Source organism: Phasianus colchicus, chromosome 15 (genome assembly GCF_987193195.1).
Source record: "Phasianus colchicus chromosome 15, bPhaCol1.hap1.1, whole genome shotgun sequence".
In the NCBI taxonomy this organism is placed as follows: Eukaryota; Metazoa; Chordata; class Aves; order Galliformes; family Phasianidae; genus Phasianus; species Phasianus colchicus.
The window spans coordinates 8,153,943-8,161,488 of NC_143450.1; positions in this window are offsets into that span (position 1 = coordinate 8,153,943).

Below are 7,546 nucleotides of genomic sequence, written 5' to 3' on the forward strand. Positions count from 1 at the left end.
ATAAAAGCATAACCAGAGCTGAGTGAAGGCCTCCTGTGGTTTTCAGCCTATCAGTTTGCATGGTATGGTCCACGCCCTGAGGCTGGGTAGGAGTTAGTAATTGCTCTAATTAATCACCTATTAAAACTGAGAGGATGCTGCTAATGTTAAAATAGGAAGCCCCACTTTGCAGACCAGCACCAGAGAGTCCTGAGCGAGAGCAAGCACCACTTTGCCACAGCAGCAAGCAACAAATGTTGAATGGAGTAAAACTTAGAGCTGCTTCCATGCTTAATTTGGTACTGCTTCTGTCATTTTCTCCCCAACTCCTTTCTTTGAGTTTACCCTGGGGTACAGGGAGGAGTTCAGTGCTGCAGCAGGACTGACCCTGTGAATTTGGGGTATTTTGCCAGGCCTTGGTCTGCAGCTGAAACCTGGACCATGAGCAGCACTAGAAGGATGCTGAGTCAGTCGTTGGGAATCCAAAAGAGCTTGTTAATTGCCTCCACTTGTCTGTAGAGGTATTTAATCACCTTAGTTTGACTTTCAGGAATCTGGTGATTGCTTAGATGGTATTTTAAGAAAGCCACTGAGCGAATCAGCCTTTCACACAGGGTGGAATATTTTAGCAGGCGATTGTTGGGCCTCTTCAGCTCACCTCGGTTTGAAATACCCTGCTACCATCCTGGTACCGGGTGCTATGACTGAGCACCAGGAGCAGCATGGAACATCCATTCAGAACTGCCCTGTGCAGGCAAGGTCACAGTGATGGACACCTTTGGAAACAAAATCAGAACACAGCCTGTTAGTGACTACAGACGTCATATCTACGGTATGAAAGAGGTATGCAGTGTTTAAAACAGTGGAATACATTTAACAGAATTTGATTTTAAAAAGAAAAATCAATGTCATGTTCAGCTTAGAATAGCTTTTGGAATGTTTAAGTTATAACTATGATGAGAGCAACTAAGCTTATAATGAAAAGGGTAAAATTCTTCACTAGATTTCAACAACGATAGGGCTATCAAAATGTTGCTCTCCTTTGCAAAATGTTAAGTTGGCAGACATAAATTATTTAGGTAATTTCTGAGAACCAAATGTCTGCAAAGGTACCGAGGTTGCATATAAATTCTAAAACACAAGGGATACTGCTGCAGACAGGTACAGAGCAGTGGAGCGTAAGAAATGCAAACTGAATTACACAGCATACAGGCAGCATTAAAGAAATGTATCTCAGCTTCTAGTCAGTGAACCCAAACATGTTGTACATTATGCAGACTGCTTAGCAATTTGCATAATTATAAACTCCCCTCGAAACTGTAAACATTACTGCAGAATTGAGTAATAAAAAAAAAAAACCAACATTAATAAGCATTGCTGATTTGACTTTTTAATTTTTGACGTCTTTAAAAACACCCAGGTTATAGAACAGACAGAATAGAGACTTTTTCAGTAACAAGAAATCCACACAGGAAAGAAATGGAGCATAAAAGTAGAAAGTTTCATTTCTATAATTGAGAACTTGCTTTGGTGACTCTTGAAGGTAACATTTCTCTTAAAGTTTTGTTTTACACTCCATATATATTACACTTCTCCGAAGAGTAATCCATTAAACGACAGACTGCCAATGAGTGAGGAGATTCAGAAAGGATAATCTTCATTGCTGTGGGTTGCAGACAGTGCAGTTCCATTAGGGTACTCTGCTGTGTGTCAGTGAAGTGGAGGACATGAATTAACAGCAGAATAACAATATTGACAGTATTTCATGGAAGACTGCAGGAGAGCTCTTTCCAGAGAGATTCATGGAAGAAATATAGAAGTTAAAAATATGAAAATGATAGAATTCTCAGTCAGGAATAAAAAATTAATTTTTTTGTTAACAAAATAAGAAGAGAATACTGCATTGGGAGTTTTTGTAGCTTTATACCTACTTCATATTTTAAAGAAAATCTAGTCTGGGGATTAGTTAAAGAGGGAAGCTTTATGCACTGCTGTTGGTTGGCTAAGTTGTTGTCCCATGTCTATTCAGGTATCTTGTGAAACAGCTTCAAGTAAACTTGGCATGTTTTGTGGGGAAAAAAAGCAAAAGTGGAGAGCAAGGGACGCTACCAATGCAAAGGCTGCAGGCTAAGCTCAATCCCAAAGTTAGGCAGTAAGAAGTCAAGCTGGGAGGTAGCCACAGGAAACACAGCTATACAGTGCTGCTCAGAGCAGTGTTTTTCAGTGGTTGCCTACTGATTCGAGTATAGAAAGATGAGCTATTAAGTTAAAAAAAAAAAAAAAAAAAAAAAGGCAAAGGCAGACTTCTTATAGAGGCTAAAAAAAGAGTTCAAAAGAATACGTGGTATGTCAGCAAGGCTGGTGCGTCAGAACTCTACGCGTTCCTTTGCCCTCAGCTATTTCATTGCAGGGCTATTGTGTCAACTTTGAGAAGAGCAGTGATGTGTTTGCATTTACCTCTGTGAACATGTTGAGTCATTCTTCACTATTCTTCATTCCAGAGGAAAAACCTCCTTAATTCCAGTCTTTTAAAGGAGCATTTAAAAAAAAAAAAAAAGAGAAATAAATAAAGCAAACTGTATTGAGGAAACAAAACAAAAGCTGTAAGCGTCTTTGCAAAGAAAATAATTACCCCTGCAAAGAAAGCTGCCTCTAATTCTTCTAGCAAGAAAATTGGCATAACAATAAGTAATGCATAATCTTGCTTTCTGTTTCTAGCAAAAGGCAAAAACTGCTAGCTCAAGCAGAGCCAGATCCTGTTAAATTCCTACATCCTCTGGCCAATTAGGCAAGTTGAAAAGTCAATCTCTGTCCGTCCTGTGAGTATGTGTTGGGAGTGGGGAGTTGTGATGGCTACTGGTAATATGCTTCAGAAAGATAAGAACTTGAATGCCAAATTTTGTGCGTCTCCGCAATAATATTGTCAATAAAATAAGATTTCTGAAAGTTACATTTTGAATACTTTTTTGCAATATCATGGGAGACTCATTCTCCTATATTTTTATCTAATCTTAATATAACTATAAATGAGGATTTTCTGCAGTTGATCACTAGCTAAAATCCTCACAGACACTTACAAGGTAATTTCAGGCAGATTAGGAGGATAAAGACTGGGAACACATACATGTGTTTGAATGCTGGTGCCTTTCTGTGGCCCAAATTTGTGCATTAGCACAGTTATTTGCTCTTCCCACTTTTTGTGGATAACGTTCTTTGCCAATATTGTGTGGGTTTAAGCTTCTGAGCTGCTGAACACTGGTTAGTGCAGATAGAGGAAACATAGGTCAGGCACTACAAAGCTTCCTGACCTCAGGAACCATTTTCTAAATTATTTAATGCTGCTAATAGCCATATCCTTTTGTAAGATTCTATGTCACCTATATTTCACACACTGAGACCTTATACCCCATGGTACCTACAGCCATCACTGCTCTGAATCAAAGCTAATTTTGGCATGTTGCTGCTATTATATTTCATAATAGAGACATCTGAGTTCTTCTGAAGAGTGATATTTGATTTGCTCATGAATAAGCACACATTTTCTGTCGAACAACTTTTCCTTCCTATTTCAGAGATGTGCTGATATTGAGATAATGCTGTTTTGGGAATTGTCTGTTCTCATTTTCTCAGCGTGTGCCAGCTTGGATTCAGCAGGCAGTGCTCCCTCTCCTGCCCTCCCACACCTCTGGCTGCAAACACCCTCGAGTTATTCTGCACTTTGGCAGAGTTTTCTCCAAAAGTGTTGTGGGCAATTGCTCCAAGCAAGTGCCCTAATTTAAGGTTATCAAATTCTGAGTGGTCTCAGTCACTATGGGAGTGTACTTTTTAATAGTTTCCCCCTAATTACAAAATTGGAAGTAAAACAGCTTTAGTTGTTTGCCACCTTTCTGTTTTAACCACTTACAGGAGCTAGCAATGGTAGGTGAAATTTTGTTGGTACTCCTCATACATAAGCAAAGAGTACAAGCCATAAATTTGCAAAATGACACGGGCTGTTTGTTCTTGAGAGATGCCACATTAAATTCCTGCTTTGAGCACTGTACAGCATCAATCTGAAGAAACCTATTAACACCATTTTTCTCTCCCCAGTTCTCTTTCATTAAGCATTTTAATTATTTGCATGGACACCTTGATCGAGTGGTCCCAGTTGTTAGAGGCACTCTCTCCATTTGTGTGCAGGATGGGCTTGTTCTCATCCACACATTTCTCAGAGAAATTCTTTAGGTCAGCATAGAGCTGGGTACCTCCAGACTAGTTTTGAAACAAACTTTATGTAAACCCAAGGAGACTGTTTGTATTGGCTTAATAGAGTTTATGTGCCTGGATGAAACAGTGTAACTAAGGAACAATTGCAGAAAACTGGGTGTTTTCTTATGCATTCTCTGGGGTGCCATCAACAAGCATATTTTTCTGCCTGCAGTCTGTTACCAGTTGTTACCTTTTACCAGAGGTATTCCTTTATTTCCTTGCCCATTGTTTTTGTTACTTCATGAATAAAGAGAATTCAGTTTGCCTCAATCTCAGAGATGCTGAATTTTTAAGTAATTGCAACTGATATGGGACTATCAGAGCTTAGTGTATTATAATATGTATTAGCTGCTCTAGCCAGCTCCTGTAAACAACATTTTTTCAGTAATATTTCATTTCTATGCAGCTGGAGGTTTGCCTGAGCATGCAGCATACATATTTTAGCCTAGAATAGTTAGAAGTACATTTAAAAAGCAAAAATTCATGGAGCTGATACTTGCATAGACTGGGCGGTGTTAATTTTACTTTCACACTGAAACAGTTTTACAGCCTCTTATTTAAAATTAATTTGTGGATTTGAGTCCTGCAAGGAACTTGTAAATAGATTATTCCAGACTGGATAGAGAACTGCCAACACGTACTGAAGAGCAGTTTGGGAAGCAGGCAAGGACGCTGCCTTGTTCCCAAGCTGTAGTCTCTACTCTGTCCTTCTGTTTCTCGTTCCTCCCTCCTTACACAGTGAAACACTTCTCCATTAGCATCCCTTGGTAGATGATATATTGCTATCCTCAGAAGTAGTTCTGTGCTGTTTGTAAAGTAAAATATGGCTGAGTGGATGCTCTTCATTATTACTTCTTACCAACTCATTGTGCTACTTTACCAAAAGGCTGCACAGGTAGTTCTGCTAGGAATTGCTTATAACACCAGCCAGTGCAGGGAGTAGAGAGCTAATACCTTAATTTTCTACCTTGTCTGGAATTTAATTAGCCTGACAGGGGATTGGGGAGTTCTGCCTCTTTCTGAGCAGTGGTGCATGGGCACCTGTGTGTATCTGTGTGCGTGTTTTCCAGCCAAACTCCTTTCTGCTTTTTATTCAGAGTGTTTTTTCTGACTTGAAAGATGGCAGTTGGCAAACAATACAAATAGAAAGGCCAAATATCCTATGGAGTACATGTACCTCTTCTCTCTTAATTAGCCTTTTGGCAAATTCAGTAAGCTATCACAACATTTGAGGGCACGTAACACTAATTTCAAACATCTTCAGGGAATGTCCATAGTACTCACAGCTGGAATTTGATCTTAAGTAGTTCTTAAAGCACATAAATCAAATAGATATAGAAGCTGTAGGTGTTCTTATTGTAGGTTTGCAGGATCACAGCATTTATTGTTTTACTTACAATTGTTCATTTGTTCTTTATACCTATGTGGTGTCTTGTCAGAAGCTCTCAGTCATTTACAGGAATTAATTAAGCTGTTCACCTTTTTCAAGACTGTGGAGTTAAACTTGTTTTGTAGAAAAATAAAAGGAAGCAGGAAAGAAATTAACACAACATCCTATCAAATTTAAGCTTATTTACATTGAAAGCATCAGTTAGTGCTCGTGCTTCAGAACTGCTTGTCTTCAACGTCTTAATGTACTGTATCTTTTTCCTGTACCTGTGCCAGTAGAGCAATAGATAAATGAAGGTCTTCCCTGCAGTGGTTTCTTTTTCTTCATTCTCCCTCTATTGCATTGTGCTTGGCTAGCAACTAGCACCTTGACCACTGTTTTTCCCAGACCTCAGAGAAAACGTAGATGAGGTGACAGCTGTGTAACTCCCATGAGTGGTGCGATAGTGCCAGGAAATTAAATAAATTGATATGGACACAAAGAGTGAGAATACAAGGAAAGCGATGATATTGGAGTCAAAAGCACTGTCAAAGTAAAATCACCTGGGAGAAGAGGCATTTTTTTGTTCTTTTTGTATTATGATAACCTCATGAGACATGGGATCTATAAGAAAAAAACTCATGTTTTGACTATATCTATGAGAAAACTCAATGTTATAGCAGTAGTCTGTTCCTGATCTTTTGTTAGTGCTTATTGTTTAGCACACTGTTGAGAGTGCCCAAAACAATAGCAGGCAAATTTGTCAGTTCAATGATGATGTATATATACATAACACATTGAAGAAGTCTTTGGTAGTGTAATCTGATCCTGAGGACTGACTTTTCTCGAAGAGCATCCTTTACATCCTGAACATCAGCTCAGGATGTAAAGGATGCTATGAGTTCCATGAGTTATTTAGTAGTTTTTGTATCCACAAGACTAAAATGATACGTACGTTAAGTTCTTGGAAGATGTGATTTACTTTTTTTGCTGTTTGGGTTATCAGCAACTTATGGCTGTCCTTTCCTGCTAATAGTGTGGGGGAAAATATTCTTTTTGACTCTGTAGTATCTTAAGGGAACATGAGTATTGAAGTTACTGTGGTTTGTGCCCAAAGGCTCCAAACAAGAGGGACTGAAGTAGTGCCTGTGTTGCACTTGCTATTAGTTTATTGTTTTCAACAGCATAAAGTAGTCAACAAGAAAAAAGATGACTTCTTATAAAAAGATTTAAAAATAACATTTATTAAATAACCAGTTTCCTGCAAAAACCATTTAATGCTCTCTCTCCACAGTTGGACTTGAGCTTACATTCTAATCCAGTTAAAAGTTTGATGAAAATTAGCTCAATGTAATTGGGCTTTTTGCTTTCCAGTTTGTTTTAGTTCTGAGAGAGAGAATACAACTCTCAACCAAAGGCCGATCAATTACTACTGCTCTAGAACTGATCTGTGACTTTTGGTCTTAAATTCCACTGCAGTCTCTAAATAATCATTTTGCAGTGTAAAAGACAGTAGGGTTTGCCTGCTTTGGTTATAGCACTAAAATTTTCTTCAGACTATCTAACCCTAATCAAAGCCCTTGCTTTAATACAGAAGATAAGCTAATTCATCCTGCAGTGCAGAGCCCAAACCAAACCAAAAAAAGACAAGAGAAGCAGAAGAAGGGAGCAGGAAAAGCTGTGCCAGCACCCTACAGTATAACTGCTCTTTAACAGGGCAATGCAGAGTATAAAACAACTGCCACCAAGTCCTGTTTTTATACAGAACTAGATGCAAATCCTTTCTGCCAAGCTTTCTATCTTCCTATAACCAAAGCTTTCAGTAGCTTTCATTGCATGAAAAGCAATTTTTTCAATCCAGTCTGTTTTTAGTGTCTGCCTTTGCTACCTACGATGCTGCTCAGTGAGTGGATAGGTTTCTGAAGACCCAGATCCTGAACACAGCTGAAA